Raw genomic sequence first — 21,727 nt, 5'->3', positions numbered from 1 at the left:
TGTGTTATGTGCCATCAAGTCACTTCCACCTTATGACGACCCTATGAATCAACGACCTCCAAAACATCCTGTCAATAACAGCCTTGCTCAGGTCTTGCAAATTGAGAGCCAGGGCTTCCTTGATTGAGTGGCACTTTACCCAGTACAATAAGATGTAAACCCTGAGGAGTTTACAGGCTAAACATCTGAAACAAAGGAGACAGAGGAAAGGTAGAGGTGAGGATAAACAAAGGAAGACCGGTGTGTGTGTGCGTGCTAATTAGTTTCAGTTTAGTTTATTGCTCATTAACAAAGCAAATACATATAAACATATAAAATACATAAAAACATACTATAGAATTATACAAGTTCAGCAATATCTCTTGGAACCAAATACCTGTATCATTTAGCAGGACAGTTTTAAAGCCATTACTTCAGTTAAGTATTTTGCCACCTGATAAATTTTCTCAGTGTCCACCTCTAAGTCTAATAAGTGAAAAGGGATGATCCAGAATTCTAAAGGAAGATTATACTTCGTTAGAATGGGTGTGACCCACCTAGATCTCTCCTTATTCCAGTTTTTGCAAAAAAAGGAGTAGATGCCCTCGGGTTTCAGTTTCACCAACTCTGCAGTCACACAGGCGGTTGCTGAAAGAGATTTTTAGAAAGTGGCCATTTAAAACCTGTGGGGGGATATGCATTTAATTTTGCTGAGGTGAAAGCACGTCTTTGGCCTGGGGAAGTTAAGAGATTGAAGTATATGGGAAGAACTTCTGGTGGAGGAATTAGTGCTGATGGAGAGCTCTGTGTGGAGTGATGAATCAGTGATGAAACAGCGTTCCCTCCTTTTGGAACAGACATTCAAACCTCCAAGCAGAATCGATCCCAAGAGCAACCAGCCTTTCCTGTTTCCATCTGAGCTCCAGCTGGGCAGAAGACTGGCCGGCCGGCTGGCCCACGGGGACATGCACGAAAACCACCCACCCCTGCCCATATCTTCACTTTTTAAATGAAGCATTTTTTAAAGTGCCAGTTAAACATGGGAAATGGGTAAATAGACTGAGCACTAGGGGGAAAGCTTTTTATTTAAAAGTCAAATACCATAGGTGAGGGGGTGTAAGTTCACAGTGGAATTGGCGCTAGGTGCATGTACCTGAAGAAGAACGAGGACAGGAGGAAGCTGAGCAGAAGAAACTGGCAGAAGGTCTGTCTGCCTTCAGCCTCATCGTTCTGGTATTTCTGGTGCTTGCAACTGTCACTTGTCAGTTGATGTCTGCAACACAACTTGCATATGTAAATGAATTCTAAGTGTCACAGAAGGGCACACACTGTCACTTCTGGGGTTTCACTTGGAAACGACACCAGAACATTGGTCATGCCCCCCCCCCCCGTTTCTTTTCCTGCATTTGAATTGATTGGTGAAAAAAAGGTGAGTACAGCGGAGGGGGGGGTTGCCCACTAGAGATGGGCAGTTGGCAACCCTAATAACTCTTTGGCTCTTGCTCTTCTGTTCATGCCCAAGGATGAATGCTGTTGACCACACCCAGGAGAAAGAAAGAAACCCAAACTCAGCTCGGTACTCAGGATCTTCCCAATTTATTCCCCTGCATATTTGGGATGTTTGAATACAGCCAGTTTCATCACTAGATTTGGCACACCAGTCCAAACTGGTTTCTAGTCTGAGTTATTGGAAGAGGAATTTAATTAGGGCTTCCTATGCAGCAATAAAGCCAGAATTGGGGGAAAATTCAGGTCTTGTGTTTGCAGGCCTGCTCTACAGTGGAGGCAGGAATCAGATTTTACTGCCTGCCTAAGTTAACTGGTGCTAGATGTGCAATCCAGAGATGTTTCATCTGCGTGGCTTCTATGCAGTCCCACATTGGGGACTGCGCAGGCGCAGGCCAGCCACGGATAAGATTTGTCAGCTTCTAGCAAAACTGAAAGTGAGAGTGCTCCCCCTCCCCTCGGGGCATGTAGCCTTCCCACCCAACGGTCACATGACCAAGGGGGAGGGAGCACTCTTCCCTCCAGTTTTCCAACCTGCCGCCATGGAGAGAGAACATGTCTTTAGCTTCTCTTCAATATGGAGTCTATGAAGGTGTAAGCACTTGTCCCCATAGTACTCCTTAAAGCAATAGGTAGTCCAGACAGGTAGTCCAGAAAGGGTTGACTTTATTTGAAAACATACAGGTATTCAGAGCTTGTAGAAGTAAAAAGGCAGGAATGGGGGGGGGCAAGGATATACAGCAGAATATATAGAGGATTAGTGGTCATACAAGTCATATCAGATAGTACAGGTTGACATGGCAACCTCCAGGCTAATGGTGCCAGGCTCCCACAGGCATCAAAGGCTGCAGAGGAATGCAACGGTTAGATAAACAATCCTTGAGCAAAACATCTGCAAGACGACAAAACACAGAGAGGAGAGGAGGCCTGACAGAAGGCTCCTCTCTTCAAGAAATAATTAAGTCTGTCACAGAAAAACTGCCTTCCTATTGAAGACTCGGACTGATCACTTTTACATGGAGTCCTCGGCAAGGTTACCTCCACCTTGAGGAAAATTCCCCATTCGGAAACTTGACAAGACATCTGAGGTACATCTGGCCGAGACAAATCCTCCCTTCAGACCTCTAATCGGTGAAAACCCTCATTAAACCGGGCAAGTTTTCTTTCCCCCGTCACTCGGAATGCAGAGTCGCCTCGGCGCCGACCTGCGCCGGCACCACCTCGGTACCGATTGGCATCTAACTCACCTCGGCATCTCCCATCATCGTCGATGTCTTTTGGCGCCGAGCGACGATGTCTACGGAGCTTGAGGATACATCTCATGATTCCCTGGTTAACCCCTCTGTCTGTTCAGAGCGGGTCCCAGGATGCCCTGGTCCCAGGATGCCCTGGTTAGCCCCTCTGCTCCTGTTCAGAGTGGGTCCCAGGTTGAGCAACGGCTCCGCACTCAATTCCTTTTGCAGCCGTATAAGGGTGTGCTATTCCAACTCCAGACAAGTGGTGCCTACGGCCTCTCGGCGCCTACGACTTCTTGACGCCCACGGCCTCTCGGCGCCCACGGCCTCTTGGTGACCCACTTGGCGCCCACAGCCTCTCCGTGCCCATGGCCTCTCGGCGACCCTCTCGGCGCCACGGCCTCTTGGAGCCTACGGCCTCTCAGCGCCCACAGCCTTTCGCCATCCACGGTCTCTCGCCGACCCTCTCGGCACTCACGGCCTCTCGGAGCCTACGGCCTCTCGGTGCCCATGGCCTCTCGACGCTCATGGCCTCTCGGAGCCTGTGTCTCTGCGCCTATGCTCTCGGAGCCTACGTTGCTGAGGCAAAGACTCCCCCTGGAGACTCTTCCAACCATGGTCTCCTTCTACATTAAAGAATATGGTCCATTCCGAGTTCGATGCAACGGCTACTCAGGTTTCTGACTCGGAACTCCGCACCTCGCAACCCTCACCTGTGGACATTGCAGGAGATACTAAATCACATCCCCTCCGGGGGATGTGAGATTATATGTAGAATTGTTCCGTCTGGCTAAGGTTCTAATATATATTCCCCCCCTGACGTCTCGGATGACGACCATCATGGGTATATTACTTTCCTCTGAAGCAGGTCCTGTGGTCCTTCCAATGATACAAGCATTTGGAGGCGGTGGATTCTAACCAGACCAAGCCATTTTTGGTTCCCTCTTCAACAAAGGAATTGAGAACCTTTACAAGATCCACCGTGAGGACGGTGATTTTCCGTACCAGTAGCCTGTCCCAAATTTTATGGTGGTTGAAGCCCTGCCGGGCAAATATAAATCGTGTTCACATTCCTTGCCCCTGGAGACTTTACCCAGAAATGTTTATACTTTCAGTGCCATTGGCCTCCACTTTTCTATTTCATGGCAATCATGGCCAGATACTAACATGCCCTCTGGGATGGAATTTCATCTCAAATTAGTATCCTACCAGAGGATCAATGCCCATCACACTAGCTGCTTGGAGCATAAACATGACCTTCGACAGACAGCAGTTTATTGCGGCGCGTCACGTTGCGGACCCATCCAGCAAGGTCATGGCCTCCCAGCAGACCCTGTCCAGGTGGATTACCTCAGCCATTAGACTGTCGTAGGAGAGAGCTCACTTAGATTGCCCAGACATGGTCAAGGCACACTACACAAGAGTTTACGCTGCCTCCGTCGCCTTTTCGTTTAAAATTGACCTCCGAGACATCTGTCAAGCGGTGACGTGGTCGACCCCCTCTACTTTCATGAAGCACTATGCGGTCGACATGGATTCATCTAGAGAGGTGGCAATGGGTCTTGTAGTAATTGTTTCGGTGACTGTCCCACACCCACCAACCGGTCAACCGAGCTTGCTACTCTCCCAATGTGGGACTGCATAGAAGCCATGCAGATGAAAACACAGTTTCACTTACCTGTAACTGTTGTTCATCTGGTGGTCTTCTATGCAGGCACACATCCCTCCCTCCTTCCCCGCTGTGGGACCTCTCCGCAATACACGTGGGTGGTTCCGTGGCGGCAGGTTGGAGAACTGGAGGGGAGAGTGTCAAAGAGCTCCCCAACCTGTCTCCACCAGTTGGAGGCTGCTTTGGTTTGGTCAGAAGTTTTCCAAAAGACAAAACCTTGAACTCCAGGCTTTCGCCCCAAGTCCAAGGAGTAGCTGCCACCAGCCCTTTCAAAAGGTTGAGCTCCAGGGGGAAGATAAGGGCAATCCTCTCCCAACTCACTCCAAAATTAAGTGCAACGCTTACCCTGCAAGGTAGAGGCCTGCCAGGGAAAGATTACACTCCCAAAATGTCTTAGGTAGGTGGTTTTTACACTCACACAAAGGCACTTAGAATTTAGGCTTGGAATCCCAAAATCACAGACACAAGCCATTTAAAGGCTAACAATTTATTTATAAGATTCAAGCTGGTTTACAGGAAAGAAAAAGTCATGAAGTGTTAAGCAAGAAAACAATAAACTTATTTAACATAGCTAGCTTATACATTCAAAAGCCTTTTTGGTTCAAAAGGATTGGCAAAGGTTTCTTGCATCAGGTTTGTAGTTACCAAGTTCCAAAGATGCTTCCAGCATTCAAGAGTTTCAAAAGGTTGTCCAAAGGTTTCTCCAAGCAGGTCAGCTTGACCAGAGTTTCCCCTTCAAGGGCCAAAATCAAATGGGTTGTGATGCAGCCAGCCCAGCTCTCCTGCTGTACCCCAAAGCATGCATAGTTTTCTCAAGGGTTGGTTTGTCCTTATATTCGTTTTCTCAGTGGCATGAGCTCATAGAGGCCAATTGAGAAAACGCAAGCACTTCGCTGTTAATTAATCGCTTGGTCAGAATTGCTGACTCACTCAGAGATGTGTTCAGGTGAGGAAGCCTGCAGAACTACCTGCACCTGGACATTGTCATGATGGCTGACCATTGAATTACCATGGCAATGCACGGCCTTGCATTCCAAAAAGGGGAGAGGTTAACTAGCACCAGCTGGGGCTTACTCCCTCCACAGAAGCAGTTTTCAAAAGGAAACTTATTTTTCTGGTCTAAAATCTCAATAACACAGAATTCATAGGCCTCCCAGGCCTGAACCAAAAGAAATAATACAATCCAAGAAATTGAGAGGTCTCAACTTCTTGACAGAGAGTGCTCCCTCCCCCTGGATCATGTGACCGTTGGGCAGGAAGGCTACATGCCCCAAGGGGAGGGGGAGCACTCTCTTTTAGGTTTTGCTAGAAGCTGACAAATCTTATCCATGGCTTGCCTTCGCCTGCGCAGTCCCCACTGTGTGCCTGCATAGAAGACCACCAGATGAACAACAGTTACAGGTAAGTGAAACTCTGTTTTTACATATCTGAGCCAAAGAGGGAGGCTCTCTGTTACGCAGGCAGGCAAACGTGTGTGTTCAGTGGTTTTTGTAGGTTATCCGGGCTGTGTGACCATGGTCTTGGTATTTTCTTTCCTGACGTTTCGCCAGCAGCTGTGGCAGGCATCTTCAGAGGAGTAACACTGAAGGACAGTGTGTGTTCAGGATTGCAACTGGAGGTCCTGATTCGCCCAAGATGACATAGATGGCCATCTGTCAGCAGTGCTGATTCTATGACCTTAGGCATGAGAGGGAGGGCATCATGGCCATCTTCTGGGCATGGAGTAGGGGTCACTGGATGTATGGGGGGAGGTAGTTGTGAATTTGCTGCATTGTGCAGGGGGTTGGACTAGATGGCCCAGGTGGTCCCATCCAACTCTATGATTCTATGATTCTAAGATTATTATCTTGGCTGTGCACACTTTTGTTTGTTAGCCCTACAGAAATGTTTTGTAGAATTCCTTTGCAGACCAGCCGTCAGTTCAAATCACAGCACCACAATATAATTGGGTCCCTCAGGGTAGAGTGGCCAGCCTCCAGGTGGGGCTGGAGTCCCCCCCAGAATTACAACTGATCTCCAGGCGACCAAGATCAGTTCCCCTGTAGAAAAGTGTTGCTTTGGAGGGTGAACTCTGCAGCATCACATCCCTCTGCTGAGCTCCCGCCCCTCCCCAGGCTCCATGCCCAAGTATTCAGGAGCTGACAACCCAAGAGAGGAGAATCTATTCTGGGATTATTGAGGCCACAATCCATTAGAGTGATACACCATCCATGTCAAATTTGGGTACATTTGAATGCACAAGTACAACTATAGAAATGCTTCTTTGTGCCAGGAGAGGGACAGAGGGAGGGAGTTGCACCCATGCTGAATGTTGTGGGTATCTCAGCAGCTTTTAATATCTTTGTGGACCATCTGCCTCGGATGGGAATTGATGATGTTATGCTTCTGGTGGTTCAATTTCTGTCTGTCTGGTTGATTCCTGGAGATGGTGATTTGGGACCCATGGCATGAATGTTCTGTTTTGTCTCTAGTGATTTTTTTAGATCAGCCTGGAAGTAGTGGGAGAGGTCACTGGGGATTTCGAGTGAGTTGTCCACAGTCTCCAGAGGATTTGGGATTGGCTCTGATCTTGGAGTCTGTCATGGGCTGGATGGAAGCTTATGAAGTAGAGCTTAGTTCAGACAAGATGGAGGTTCTATAAGAGGATTGTTTTTTGGGAGGGGGGTGTTGGTTCAGGGAGATGCTGGGTGCCTGTGTTGGCATGACTTCTCCCGTGCTTCGATCCCACCCATACCACACGTAGAAAACTCTCTCCCTACGATTTTAGCTGGTGACCTTTTTATACTGCCTAAGAAACCCTTGTATTGTATGACTGTTTGGATCAGGCTGGCTTTTTAAATTAATTGATGGCTTTTATGACTGATGATATAAATAGTTTTTGTTAACTGCCTTGGGTGTCCTTTGGAGTGAAAGGCAGGTTATGCATAATTTAATATCACCAACTTTTTCAAATTCCCTCTTAAATAACCCTGATCTTGGGCAGTTCATTTGAGTTTAAACTAAGAAGATATTACTATAGCAGTATTACAAAATCAGGGTAAATTTTTCTCTTCAGTGGAAATGAGGTAAAGTGATACATGGATGAAATATGTTTGGTTTAAGGAAACGTGTAGAAGCACTACTGTCAAATTCAACTTGAATGGTTGCTTGAGGCAAGTATTTTTTTTTTCAGACAAGCAAAACACCAATATGTTGCTGATGTTGACTTTGAGCTTTATATGTGCGTAGATTTTGTGAGGGCTCCATCTCTTCATGAGCTTTGCTTGTATCAAGGATATGTCAAAATTGTGGCAAGCAGGTCAGGAATACTGATTATTACATGAGGGTCTGGTAGGGATGCATATTTAGCTTGGTAAATGAAGCATTTGCCAGATGACAAAACAATTCTTTGATGTTTACAGTTTTTCTCAGCATCTGGTTGGGAGAAATATAGAAAGGAAATTACGTGGAGGGCATCTTCTAGCTTTGTTGTAAAAGGCTTCATGGATTTGATTGTACAGTGGAGAAAGTGTGCCCACCCCCTTAATTATAGATGATATTCTGTACAAGAAAACCCCCCGGATGTTCTTAATGTTTGCTTTGAAACAGTTTAGCAATATTGCCTGTAGTCTAAGCTTTTAGATAAGTGATCTTCGAAATGGAGATAATTCACAGTGGGTAGCCGTGTTAGTCTGTCTGCAGTATTCAAACTAAAGACAATGCATTTACCTGGGCTGAATAAAGACCTTGCATTCATGACTCATTACCTCTCCCCTGGACATCAGACTCTTCTACATACCACACTAATCCCATCACGCCTGCTATTCACATTTACATACTCTTAACATTTACATACTAATGCTTGTCTGAATTCACTCTCCTCTACTTAAAGACAGATGGATTCACATTCTAGCTGAATCTGAAGAAGTGAGCTGTGGCTCACGAAAGCTCATACCCTGCCGGAAAATATTTTTGTTAGTCTTAAAGATGCTACTGGACTCTTGCTCTTTTCTACTACTTCGAAATGGAGAATGAGAAATGGCAGCTGCTGGACGCCTGCTGATAAGTCTTGCTTCACATCATCTGCCATCTCTGGACTATCTAATAAATGTTAATGTCCTCCTCAATGATGTGTTTTGATTGTTCACCTGACTGTGCGGAAGAGAACTCTTGGATTCCCTTCTTTTCCTGGTAGTTGTGCTCTGAGGGCTGCCATGGCATTACTATGGTAACGCCTTCTCTCTTTCTGGCACTCATCTTCCCCAGACTACCATCTGTACAGTCCATGGATACTCTGTTTGAACAGTGCAGTTTCTAATGTCTCAGAAGGGTTGGTTTTAATTAGCAAATTCACTGATGCTTCACATAATCTGAAGCATTCTAGCAACTGGAGCTGAGGATCTTTGGGTTTTATCTTGGACAAGTTACTCTGGGGAAAAATGTGTGGGGGGGAGCACACACAATGGTCACCTCCTCTAACCCATCCTACTCTGGGGAATTGCACAGAAATGCCCGATATGCCCTAAGGACACAGTTTGTTAACTCCATTTTTCAGTAACAACACCCTGAAATCAGAGAATGCCCACTTTAGATATTTTGTTGGCTGGGGGAGGGGGTGGCTGGTCTCCCCACCCAAACCAAGGATATGTTCTGTTCCTGGAGAGACAACAGTTGCTGTTCCAAATATCGTCGAAGGCTTTCACAGTCAGAGTTCATCGGTTCTTGTAGGTTATCCGGGCTGTGTGACCGTGGTCTTGGTATTTTCTTTCCTGACGTTTCGCCAGCAGCTGTGGCAGGCATCTTCAGAGGAGTAACACTGAACAGTTGCTGTTCCCTTCAAGGAAATTCATTGAATGTAACAGGTGCCCAGCCCTTACAGCCATGATCTTTCCCTCCCAATATCCTTTTAGTGTGGAACGAGAGAGAGGGTTTCCCTTCTTGGTGAATTTAGATAATCTATATGTCGAGTGCATAACTCAGAAGTGGTCTTGCTTTTTTGGCAGTCAGTTACAGATACCATCTACCCACTTATACTCTAAAGAAAAAACTATGTATAGACAGTTGTTCATGAGATTCTGTTTTCTTAGTCATAAATCAGAATACTTACCCTGTTCATTGCAATCCTTGCTGTTTGATTGTTGAACTGAATAAGCTCTTAATTCCAAACCCTGGAAGGTCTTCATTTTTCTGTTGGCTGTTGGCGCCTGTGAAATGCAGATTGTCAAATGGAGTCACTTGGTGAGAGAGTTCTCTATCAGCGTAATGGGCTTCCAGCAGCCCATCTGCAGACTTTGCTTATCCTCTTGTGGAAAGCAAAAGACATAATTAAAAGCCAGGCTCTTCCTGGCATTTTCAGTGCAGGATATGTGAACATTTCCAAACTGCTTGTGTAGTAATGAAAGTGTAATAGAAATTAGATACTTATAGCACAACCATGCACAAGTTAACTCAATGGGGTGAAGAATTAACAGGGAATGCTGTCAACACCCTGGACAAAAACATCCCATGGAAGAAGCCTGTTGGAATAAAATTAAAAAACCCTAACAGACTCCTAACTCTGCTTCATTACCTGGTCCTAGTTAGGTAAATGTTGCCCCTGAGAAAGCAGGAAGTATTTTAATCCCTGCCTCTGAACATGCTGCTTTGTAATTGGCTGTGAGCAAAAGTAAGCTTGCGTGTCCCACACTTTGCCTTATGCACAAGGATTTCACCCAGGCTTTGCTTAAGGGAGATGGAAGAGTCGGGTTAACAGAGGAATGGGAAGACCTGGATATTGCAAGGGCTGGCCACAAGGTCATCTCTAATGGACGGAAAACTCATGCATAATTCCAAGAAACAACCGAGACAGACTGGGGGGTGGACGTGAGTGAAAGTACCCATTCATAAATGACCCCAGTGAACTTAGTGGCAGAGTGGGGATTTGAAGCCAGTATATCATCCTAGTTCTCAGATTTTCTTTCTTTTTCTTTCTTTCTTTCTTTCTTTCTTTCTTTCTTTCTTTCTTTCTTTCTTTCTGTCTGTCTGTCTGTCTGTCTGTCTGTCTGTCTGTCTGTCTGTCACGGTTCCAGATTTTTCTGATAATCAGAATGTCTGAGGCTGCCAAATTTCACTTTTCTATGTTGTATAAAATGAATTGTGGGTTCCACTTTATCCCCCCCCCATTTTGAAGGTCAGTGGAATACATACCTGTATTTTCTTAGTAATCAATGTGTCTGAAACTACAGGTTTACCAAATTTCAGCTTCCTTGTATCCTTTGAGTCCCTAGTTTTGTCTGGTTTTCATTTCAGATATATCTTGCAATTGGACTTCCTTGAAACTACATAGACCCCAAATGTCAGAATCCTAGCTCTTTAGAAAATATCCAAGTAATTTCAACACTCCATTGACTGTTACGTCCAGTGATTTGTTAGCCAAATTCAGAAGGGCCATCTTCTGAGTAGAAGGTGAAGGCTCTGGGCTGGGATCTTTCTGTCTTAGAATGGATCACTTTGCAGTTCCCGGTACTTGAAGATGCTAGTCAGCACTTTCTGAGGAGGGCTCTGGGAAGCCATCTAGAGAAGTTACATCCACTTGCTGTTGCAGCAGCTTTGAATCTTGCTTCTTGCCCTATTGTCTAAGTCTCCCACTCAACTGATACAGGAAGGAATGGGACATTGAGCTAGCCAGCCAGTGAAATCTCAGGAAAGGACTATCCATTTTTGTTTCATTAGTGTGGGGCAAAGGGGGAAATCAGGTTTCAAGCAGATTGTGTCAAACTGGTGGCAGTCATTGTATTGGATTTGTATGCTAATTAATGGGCAAAGCTGTAGTCTCTAAAGATGCCAAGCTCTAGCAGATGGCTGGTAGAAAGAACTGTAGGGGCATTTGAAGTCTTTGTTAGCTGGTGACTGGGAGTAAAATCCTGCAGTGGCACTTTTAAGTGGGAAGTACAAAAGCGACAGCAAATGAAGCTGTTTTTCTCGTTCATATGTTCTTGGAGCAGCGTGTGTTTATTTTACAAAGGTGTCTTTCTAAGACCTCAAACAGTGAAATCTTCCACAACATACCCTAATCACTTGGTACTTATGTGTTGACAAAGCACTCCCAACACCATTGCCCTTTCTAGTTCAAAATCATTCATAGTAAGGAAATCATGCATTTTGGGGGCGTGCATTAAATGAAAGGAAGCCTTCTCTAATTCAGAGAAGGTGAAATCTCATTATTTTTAATGGGGCCCTAAAGCCAAAATATTCTTTTATCACTTAGTTTCTTCTATCAATATATAATCTATCCGAGAGACTATGGGAGTCCATGCTAATTGGATGCATAATGCTATACCAATAATAATTAAAAAGACTCAGAATCAAATACATCCTTCCCTTGATCAAAGGCCTAGGGACAAGTGCTGCTCCAAGGGAGTTCCATTAAGCAACATGTCAGGCATTTCCTTTATTTTTGAAATGGCAGTATAAGAATACTGAGTTTGAAGCAGCACACCACATGAAGTTACTAGAGCAAGAGGGCTATACAAAATATATCACAAGCAAACTAGTAGGTTCATTTCCTGCTTGTTGGGGGGTGGGGGAGACACCCAACAACAGAGCAGGACTTGTTGCTTCTGCATGATTACATGGAAATGGCCGGACAACCCCAGTGGAGTGAAATGGGAAACTTACAGGGCCTGATCTCCCAGCATGGCCACTTTGTCGCTCTATTCTTCCGGGAATGTAGTGAATCGGTGAGGTCGAAATGCATGTGCTTCACCCACACGTGCGTTCAACCCTCCCCCTTTCGCTACATTCCTGGGTTTTCCTATACTTGTGTTGTTGCAACTTAAATGGAAGGCGTGCAACAGAGGAAGGAGTTCGCCCCTGCATTCTTGGTGCCTGCAGGGAGACTTCCGGGCCCTGACAGCCGCAGCTTCTTTTCCCCACCCTCTACCACCGGCGCCTCTCTCTCCTCCTCTCCTCCTGCTCCCTCCTCTGCCTCCCACCAGCACCAGCCAGAGTTACAGGCCCTTACAGCCCACCTTCAATATCAACCCAAAGTCTCACCCTCCGAGGCGGAGTGGTGGCGGCTCCTTCCTGCACCCACACTGCATGCTTCCAGCTGCTGTCTGAGGCAGAACGGCAGCAGTGGCTTCCTGTGCCCACTCTGTACACTTCCAGCCACCATTGGCTTCCTGTGCCCACTCTGTACACTTCCAGCCACCATTGAGGTGGCAGCGGCTGGAAGTGTGTGGCGGGGCACAGGAAGCCCCCGTTCCACCTTGGATGGCAGCTGGAAGCGTGCAGCGTGGGTGCAGGCAGGAGCAGGTGGGGCTCCGGGCAGCAGGCAGATTGAAGGTGGGCTATAAGGGCCTGTAACTCTGGCTGGTGCTGGCGGGAGGCGCCGGGGGGAGGGGGAGAGAAGAAGGCCCGGGGGGGGGGAGTTCAGTCCACGGTATCCATTCTGTTTCTCTATATTCTGTCCCAACCATGACCTCTTGTCCAGAGTACAGGTTGCGCATCAAAACAATCAGATGTAACGGCACACCCATTTCCTTTAAAACCAGCCATAGCTTTTCGTGATTCACACAGTCAAAAGCTTTGCTGTAATCTGTGAAACACAAGCTGATTTTCTTCTGAAATTCTCTCGTATGCTCCAGTAACCAGCGTATATTTGCAATATGATCTCTAGTGCCTCTTCCTTTTCTGAAACCAGCTTGAACATCAGGCATTTCTCGTTCCATATATGGTAACAGCCTTTGCTGTAAGATTTTGAGCATCACTTTACTTGTGTGAGAAATTAATGTGATGGTCCTATAGTTGCTGCAATCTTTGATGTCTCCTTTCTTGGGAATTGGAATGTTAATGGATCGTTTCCAGTCTGTGGGCCATTATTTTGTTTTCCATATCTTTTGGCATATTGTCAAGATTTTGATGGACTCTGTTTCTGTGGCTTGGAATAGCTCTATTGATATCCCATCTGCTCCTGGTTCTTTGTGTCTCCCAATTGCTCTCAGTGCAGCTTTCACTTCACTTTCTAAAACTGTAGGTTGTTCTTCAAAAGATCCTTCTTGGAAAGAATCTATCATCCTTTCCTCTCTCCTGTATAATTCTTCAGTGTATTGTTCCCATCTTTTCTTTATTTTGTTCTGTTCACTTAATGTATTTCCATGCTGATCATTCAGCATGCCTAACCATGCTTTAAATTTCCCTTTGATTTCTTGGATCTTGTGGAACAGGTCTCTTGTTCTTCCTTTTTTGTTGTTCTCTTCTATTTTTTTTTTTTTTTTTTACACTTTACACGTCTTCGTATAACTTGACATTTTCTTTATCCTAGTAGGGGACAGATGCCACAATGTGGCTGGAAACAGCATGGCAGGGGCTGTTTTGATTGTCACACAATATAAATTCATTCTCTAACTCTTCTGGCTTGCCAGGCCACCCCTCAAACTGTCACATCCTTGGCAAGAGTGAAAACACATACATGGCCTCATACAACAGCCAAGTGAAGCCATCTCATCCACTGAAATGTTGGATGAAGGCTCGACTCAATCCAAAACCTTGGGAAGAAGAAACCTCCGGTGCCTGTTTCCCACCATGTGGCTGTAATGGCCCAGAGACAGTGAGCCAGACATTCCCTTGTTCGTGTTGTCCTCATTTTAATACCTGTTACCCCACATCTGCCAACACCCTGTGCCCTCCACATTATCCTAAATCTACTCTGTGACTAACTGCTGTGGCTGAGTGTGCGCTTGTATATTCACTTCAGTCATGGCAAAAGCAGTCCCAGTATCCCAGTCCATTTCTGGTCTAAATGGCAAAATAATTGGAGAGCCAATCTGGTGTAGTGGTTAAAGTGTCGAACTAGGATCTGTGAGACCCACATTTGAATCCCTGATCTGCTGTGGAAAGTTGCTGGGTCGCAAACACTCAGCCTCACCCCTCCCTCCTCCGTCCTCTCTCCCAGGGTCGTAGAGATGATAAAATGGGGGGGGGGGAGCGGAGAAGAGCATCAGCTGCTTTGGGTCCCCATCGGGGAGAAAGGCGGGGGTATAAATGAAGTCAATAATAAAACAATTGCTATGGATGAAGCAGATGCTGAGGGAGACAGCGGAGCCGCAGCTGTAGTTTATTTCTCCGGTCACAATAGGGCCCTGATTCAACTGCAGGTGCGAAGTCCCATTGAAATCTTTGGAGCTTAAGTTGTACCTATTTTCCTTGCCCCATTATTGTCGATGGACCTTGGGCACAAAGAAATTCAGTCAGGTCAGAAACATCTGCTTTAAGCAGCATGTCATTTCTGGAGCCTGATCATGTGTGTGTGGGCTGTGTGTCTTTTTTGGGTTACAGTACATGTGATATCTGTGCCTCGGCAGGGAAAGAGAGCGGGGTAAAAATCTAAATAAATAAATAAATAAATACATTGTTAAGATGAATTTTATTTTATAATTAAAATTTACAGGAACGATAATGTACGGTGAAAGAACACTTTCCTGGGAGTAAGAACCACTGAGTAGACTTGACTAGGATTGTGAGTAAATCTGTTTGATTGTATTGAGAGTAACTTTATCTCACTAATGATGAATTAGAACTTCTTAGAAGGACTTTTATGCCCCAGCTTGGAAGAAGAAGGGTAGAATCTTTAATTTCCTTATTTAGCATAGTTTTGCTCATTTTCTATAGTTGAGAAAGATTCATCCATTTTTGTCTTATAAGAGACGTTATACTTGTGGAGAGTTACTTCATCTGTGTGTTTATTTCTTTTTTTCACTTTGCACTATTGTTAATCCCAAATAAGACATTTTAATTGGGTGATTGGTAATATTTTGGTTTCAGTCTTAAAGTTACCAATCTCAAGCTGGAGCCTGGAGATCTCCTGGAATCACAACTGATCTCGAGACAACAGAGATCAGTTCCACTGAGAAAAATGTCTACTTTGGAAGGTGGACTCTGAGGCATTATACCCTGTCGAGGTCTCTCCACTTCCCAGGCCCTGCTCCCCCCAAGGCTCCACCCCCAAATCTCTAGGAATTTTTCCAATCCAGAGTTGGCAATTCTAGGTTAGGATGGCTTTAGCTGAAAGATCACTTTAAGAAATACAAGTTCATCTGTGTGACTTCTATGCAGTCCCACATTGGGGACTGAGCAGGTGCAGGCCAGTGTAGTGGAAACTGCGGAAGACCATTGTACTACGAGGAGGTAGATGGTGGTCAATGCAGCCCTTCCCCATGTGAGAGCAATCTCAGGTCATTAGGGAGTTAACTTTCACACAGCACTGTAAATGATGAGCACCTGGTGATGGGGGAAAAGGTTTGTTTTCACTCTCTGTTAAAAGAAGGGGAGGGCTTCAGATAAGCCAGCCAGCCAGGAGGAGGGCGTCTGGATGGCTGCCAGAGAAGAAGCGGCTTGCTTGCCTCCCAGGAGACAACTTCCCATCCTTATTTCGGATTCAGCCTGGATAAAGGGTATTTTTTGTTAAAAGATTACTTAGCCTGGGTAAAAGGGTGCATTTTTTGTTTAATAAAACTGCGTACTTTGTTTTCCCCCAACACTTGCTTGTTGGAATCATTTCCTTACCTAACCATGGGTAATACAGCCAGCCACGGATAAGATTTGTCAGCTTCTACCAAAATCTAGAGAGAGTGTTCCCCCTCCCCTTGGGGCATGCAATCTCCCCACCCATCGGTCACATGACCCAAGGGGGAGGGAGCACTCTTCCCTCCAGTTCTCTTTCTGCCGTCACGGAGAGAGAATGTGTTAGCTTCGTCTCTAGCCATGAAGTCCAAGAAAGCTCCACCTTTCAAAAAATGTACCTCTTGTGGTACCAAGATGGCGAAGACTGATCCTCACCTTGAATGTCTCCTTTGTTTGGGAGAAGGCCACATTCCTGCAACTTGCAAAAGTTGCTCCAAACTCTCCAACAAGGCCCTGAGTGTTCGGTTACTCGCCTGCTTTCTCACCTCTACAAAGAGTCTCTTCGTCCGCGGGGTCAATCTGCTGAGCCTGGTGTGGCGGGATTCTCATCGGAGCCGATCCCGTCGTCAGAGCCAATCCTCGCGTCGGAGCCGTTCGTCTCGTCGGAGCCGATCCGTTCATCGTCGGCGCCGATCTACTTCTCGCCGCTCCCAATCTTGCCGGTCTTCATCCAAACAGTCAATCTCTGGACATAGCCATTCACTTTGCTCACATGGTCCAGATGTTCACACTCGTCGTTCATCATCCAAGCAGTTAATCACCGGACATAGCCGTTCACTTCGTTCACGCAGTCCTGTCATTCAGAGGCACCGTTCCTCCTCTAGGAGCCGGTCTCCCTCCCGTCGGCGCAGGGATGTTTCTCGACGCCGATACCCAACTCCCTCAGTTTACTCGGGTTCTTCGGTCGACAGTCATCGTTACCGTCGCTCCCATTCACGTTCGCCTTCCGGAGGCTCTCGGTGTCGACACACGCCGTCTCGTCATCCTGATGACCGGTCCAAAGATCCCGTCCATCCAAGGCAAGCGCCGCTTCGCAAGCCTCCTCTATCCAGGTCTCCTTCCATATCAAGGGACACTGATCATTCTGAGTATGACGCCTCTTTCTCTCCTGGTTCGGATGAGGATGAGGAATCCCACGCTTCAGTTCCCTCACCCGAGGACACTGTCGGGGACTCTAAACCAGTTTCTCCTACGGGAGATGTTCGCTTATACGCAGAACAGCTAACCCACATGGCAAAGGCTCTGAAAATTGATTTTAAAACGGAGGATTCCGATGTAAGCTCTAGCCCTGCAGCAAACCCATAAACCGATTCCAGCAGACGGCAAGTCCAAGAAAGCAGTTTATGCGGTAGGATGGTTTATGCAGCACAATCACACTGCCGCATACCATCCTCATGGCTTGCCCCCGACATTCTGCCCCCCTAAAGACCCCCCCTCACCCTCCCACCGTGGGTTTGTGAGGGTAGGCTGCATGAAATTCTTGTACTAAACGGGGGGCAGAGACATCACAGGCGCGCACCCATTCATCCTGGGCAGGACTAAAATGCTTCCAGCGGACCAGGTACTGAAGGATACCGTAGCGAATGCAAGAATCCAGTATTTTGGCTACTTCAAAATGCCCCCCCCCCCACACCATTTCAGGCACTTCAGGTTGTGGTTCAGGATGCCATTTTTGGGAAGGAACATACGGTTTTAAAAGACTGACATGGAACACAGGATGGATTCTTTGCAGGGACTTGGGAAAGGAGAGTTCCACAGCCACTGGATTAATAATCCAGGAAATGGGGAACAGACCCACATACTTGGCACTGAGTTTATCACATGGGCAGGTGGATCGTAGGTTCTTGGTGGACAGATAGACGAGATCCCCCACTTTGCATTCCATACTGAAGCGATGTTTGTCAGCCTGAGCCTTGTAACATTGTTTAGCTCGCTCTAGTTTTTTAACCAGCCATGGCCAGGTTGTTTGAATTGAACATACCCATCCAGCCACATCAGCTCCCCCCTCTTCCTCAGAAACATCAGCATGACCAGCGGGGCCAAACTCTTTACCATGGACAACATGGAAGGGGCTGAACCCTGTGGATTGGTGAACCGCATTATTATAAGCATATTCAGCAAAAGGCAATAGGTCTACCCAATCGTCCTGATGGTAATTGACGTAACAACGTAAGTAGCATTCCCACACCGCATTCACCCGTTCAGTTTGACCATCCGTTTGGGGATGGAAGGCACTAGACAGTCCTTGTTCTACTCCGAGTAACCTGAGAAAAGCCTTCCAAAATTTGGCCACGCTTGACAACTGCGAAGGAGAGTCTCCTTAAAGGAATCAGACAGCCCTTCTACCCCCTCCGGATAGGAGTCGGCGGGCAGCTTGACTGGGGACAGAGCCGACACAGGTGCAGGGAGCGACAGAACGGGGTGCTCGGGCCCCCGCACCTTGGGAACTGTGGCTGTCAGTCGCTCAGGGGGAGGAGGAAGCGAGGCGGGCAGCGCTGCCGGCTCAGCCGGGCGTGGGACTTCCCCCTCCATCGAAAGCGGCGGTGGGAGGGATCGGGTCCGAGAAAGCGTTTGTACGGCCAAAGTGGGCAACATACCTCGTTGGGCAGGGGTGAAAAGCAACTCTGTGGGCCGATCAACCTTAGTGGGATATTGGGGAAGTCTGGATAAAGTGTCAGCCAGAAGGTTTTGCTTCCCTGGTACATATTTTAGGACGAATCGAAATTGGGCAGAGAAGTCCGCCCAGCGTATGTGCTTCGCGGACAGCTTGCGAGCCCCCGTTAGGGCCTCCAGGTTTTTGTGATCGGACCATACTTCAAAGGGCACCTTGGAACCTTCCAAAAATTGTTTGAATTGAACATACCCATCCATCCACGTCAGCCCCCCCTCTTCTTCAGACACATCAACATGACTAGCGGGGCCGAACTCTTTACCATGGACAATCTGGAAAGGGCTGAACCCTGTGGATTGGTGAACCGCATTATTATAAGCATATTCAGCAAAAGGCAACAGGTCTACCCAATCATCCTGATGGTAATTAACATAACAACATAAATAGTTTGACCATCTGTTTGGGGATGAAAGGCACTAGATAGTCCTTGTTCTACTCCGACCAACTTAAGAAAAGCCTTCCAAAATTTGGCCACAAAATTTGAACCCCTGTCCATGATTATTTTGTGCGGAAAGGAATGGAGATGGAAGACATGTGACACAAAGAGGTGGGCCAATTTTGGGGCGGAAGAGATACCTGCACAGGGTACAAGATGCACCTGTTTCAAAAATAAATCAGTAATCACCCAAAGAACTGTCTTTCCCCCTCTAGGGGGCAGGTCCGTTATGAAGTCCATTGCAATTACTTCTCATGGTTTCGAAGGAGTCTCTAATGGTTGTAAAAGTCCGGGCGGCTTGCCCTGAGATCGTTTGGCTGCTGCACATATGGGGCAGCTGTGGATGAAGGAGTCCACATCTGACTGCATGCCCGCCCACCAAAACTGTCTCCGTAGCAAATGCAAAGGAATCAGACAGTCCTTCCATCCCCTCCGAAGAGGTGTCGGCGGGCAGCTTGACTGGGGCGGAGCCGACACAGGAGCAGGGAGCGACTGAACGGGGCGCTCAGGCACCCGCACCTCGGGAACTGTGGTTGTCAGCCGCTCAGGGGAAGGAGGAAGCGAGGCGGGCGGCGCTGCCGGCTCAGCCGGGGATCAGGTCTGAGAACGGGTTTGTACAGCCAAAGTGGGTGACAGACCTCGTTGGGCAGAGGTGAAGAGCAACTCTGTGGGCCGATCAACCTTGGTGGGATATTGGGGAAGTCTGGATAAAGCGTCAGTGAGAAGGTTTTGCTTCCCTGGTACATATTTTAGGACAAATCGAAACTGGGCAAAGAAGTCCGCCCAGCGCACGTGTTTTGCAGACAGCTTGTGATCGGACCACACTTCAAAGGGCAGCTTGGAACCTTCAAAGTGGTCCGTACCAACTGGGCTAAGCCTGCCTCAGTCCCCTCGTCCACCAAAAGAGTAGAGAATCTCTATAAGATTCACAGGGAAGGTGGAGAGTTCCTTTATCAGCACCCCCCCCCACTTAATTCTGTCATAGTGGAGGCCTTGCCTGGTAAATATAGGTCAGGAGCACATTCCTCTCCGCAGGAGAGGGTCGCAAACTAGATACCCTTGCTAGAAAAAATTACACTTCTAGTGCGGTAGGCCTCCGCATTTCAAACTTCCTTGCTGTCATGGCCAGGTATCAATACTCCCTTTGGGATCGCGTATCCCCTCAAATTTCCATCCTTCCTGATGACCAGCGTCCTTTGGCGGTAGCCATTCAATCAGAAGGCATGTCTTTGGCAAGACAGCAGCTCACGGCGGCACGCCACGTGGCGGATTCGTCCAGTAAAGCCATTGCGTCCGCCATAGTTATTCGCAGACATGCTTAGCTACGCCAATGTGCGCTCCCCTATGATACTAGATCACGTATCGAGGACCTTCCGTTTGAAGGGATGTCCTTATTCAGCAATCAAACGGATACCTTCCTGGATCGCTTGAAAAAGAATAAAACAAATGCAAAGTCCCTAGGGATTACCCCTCAGGCGCCCGACTTTAAGTGGCGTTACTTTGGCCGGCAAGCCAACCAGCCTTCCTGCCCATACCGTTTTCAGGGTTCTTTCACACAACCTTCATTTTGCCCATCCTTTCCTCGCCCTCAAAACTAAAGGAAGTTCCAAAACAAACCTAGGGTCTGCAAAGGCCCCAGAGGGTCTCCGGCCCGTTTTAACAAGCCAAAACAGGCATGACTAGACATGTCCGTTTGTTTTCTTGATCGCCTGTCTGCTTTCTACCATGCTTTGTTTTCGATTACCAACGATATCTGGGTTTTGAAAATAATAAATGTCGGTTACTTCATAGAGTTTGATATGTTACCTCCATATAGACAATTAGGCCGCTCTCCAACACCGGCCCCTGACCTACTTGTACAAGAGGTTGACAGTCTCCTCTCCAAAGGGGCTATTGCAGAGGTTCCATCTTCTGACCAGAACCGCAGGTTTTACTCCTGCTTTTTTCTTGTGGATAAAAAGGGGGGAAGCGCCCTATCCTGGATCTCCAGGACCTTAATGCCTTTATTAGGCCAGAAAATTCCGTATGCTCTCACTCCTGGAAGTGCTTCCCCTCCTGGACAGGCATATGTGGTTCGTAGTGTTAGATCTCCACGATGCTTACTTCCACATCGCGATTCACACAGAGTGTCTCCAATACCTGAGTTTTGAATGTAATGGAAAATGTTACCAGTACAATGTGTTACCATTCGGGTTGTCTACGGCACCCAGGACCTTTACAAAGTGCCTTGCGGTTGTGGTAGCTCACCTTGCCCTGAAGGGTGGTGTAATATTTCCCTACCTCGACGATTGGTTAATTGTGGGTCCATCTCAGTCGGAGTTGGCCACACAAGTCGATTGTCCTTTCAGGCCTTAACAATCTGGGTCTTTTAGTCAACTTTTCCAAGTCCAAACTTGTCCCTGCAGAAGTGCAGACCTTCATTGGAGTGCGTTTGGATGCTGAGCAAGCCAGGGCCTTCCTCCCTGTACAAAGAGGTCATGCTATTCAAAAACTGGTGGGTAGGTTCACTAGGAAACATTTTCAGACAGTCTATCATATACAACAGTTGTTAGGCCTCAGGCCTCTACCACGGCTGTGGTAGAGTATGCACGCCTCTGTATGCGCCCGCTCCAAAATTGGTTCCTCCGGCCGTTTAGGCTCAACATAGATCCTCAGCACAAATGCTTATCTATCACCAGATACGTCATTTCCTCCCTACAGTGGTGGGCACATGATGTCAGTATCCTCTCAGGCGTCCCCTTTCATTGTCATTCCCCTGAGAGGAACCTGTTCACAGATGCTTCCCTTTCTGGATGGGGGGGCTCATTATG

At 47.1% G+C, this 21,727-nt stretch overlaps 1 protein-coding gene across 1 annotated transcript in view; it reads left to right on the top strand.

Annotated features, from left to right (window-relative positions):
• Positions 1 to 21,727, top strand: part of PPP2R2C (protein phosphatase 2 regulatory subunit Bgamma) — a 167,142-nt gene that overhangs the window by 128,355 nt on the left and 17,060 nt on the right. The window lies entirely within an intron of this gene.

Source organism: Euleptes europaea, chromosome 9, assembly GCF_029931775.1.
Source record: "Euleptes europaea isolate rEulEur1 chromosome 9, rEulEur1.hap1, whole genome shotgun sequence".
Taxonomy (NCBI): Eukaryota; Metazoa; Chordata; class Lepidosauria; order Squamata; family Sphaerodactylidae; genus Euleptes; species Euleptes europaea.
The sequence above is the reverse complement of the archived record's forward strand: the minus strand, read 5'-3'. Positions and strand labels throughout refer to the sequence as shown.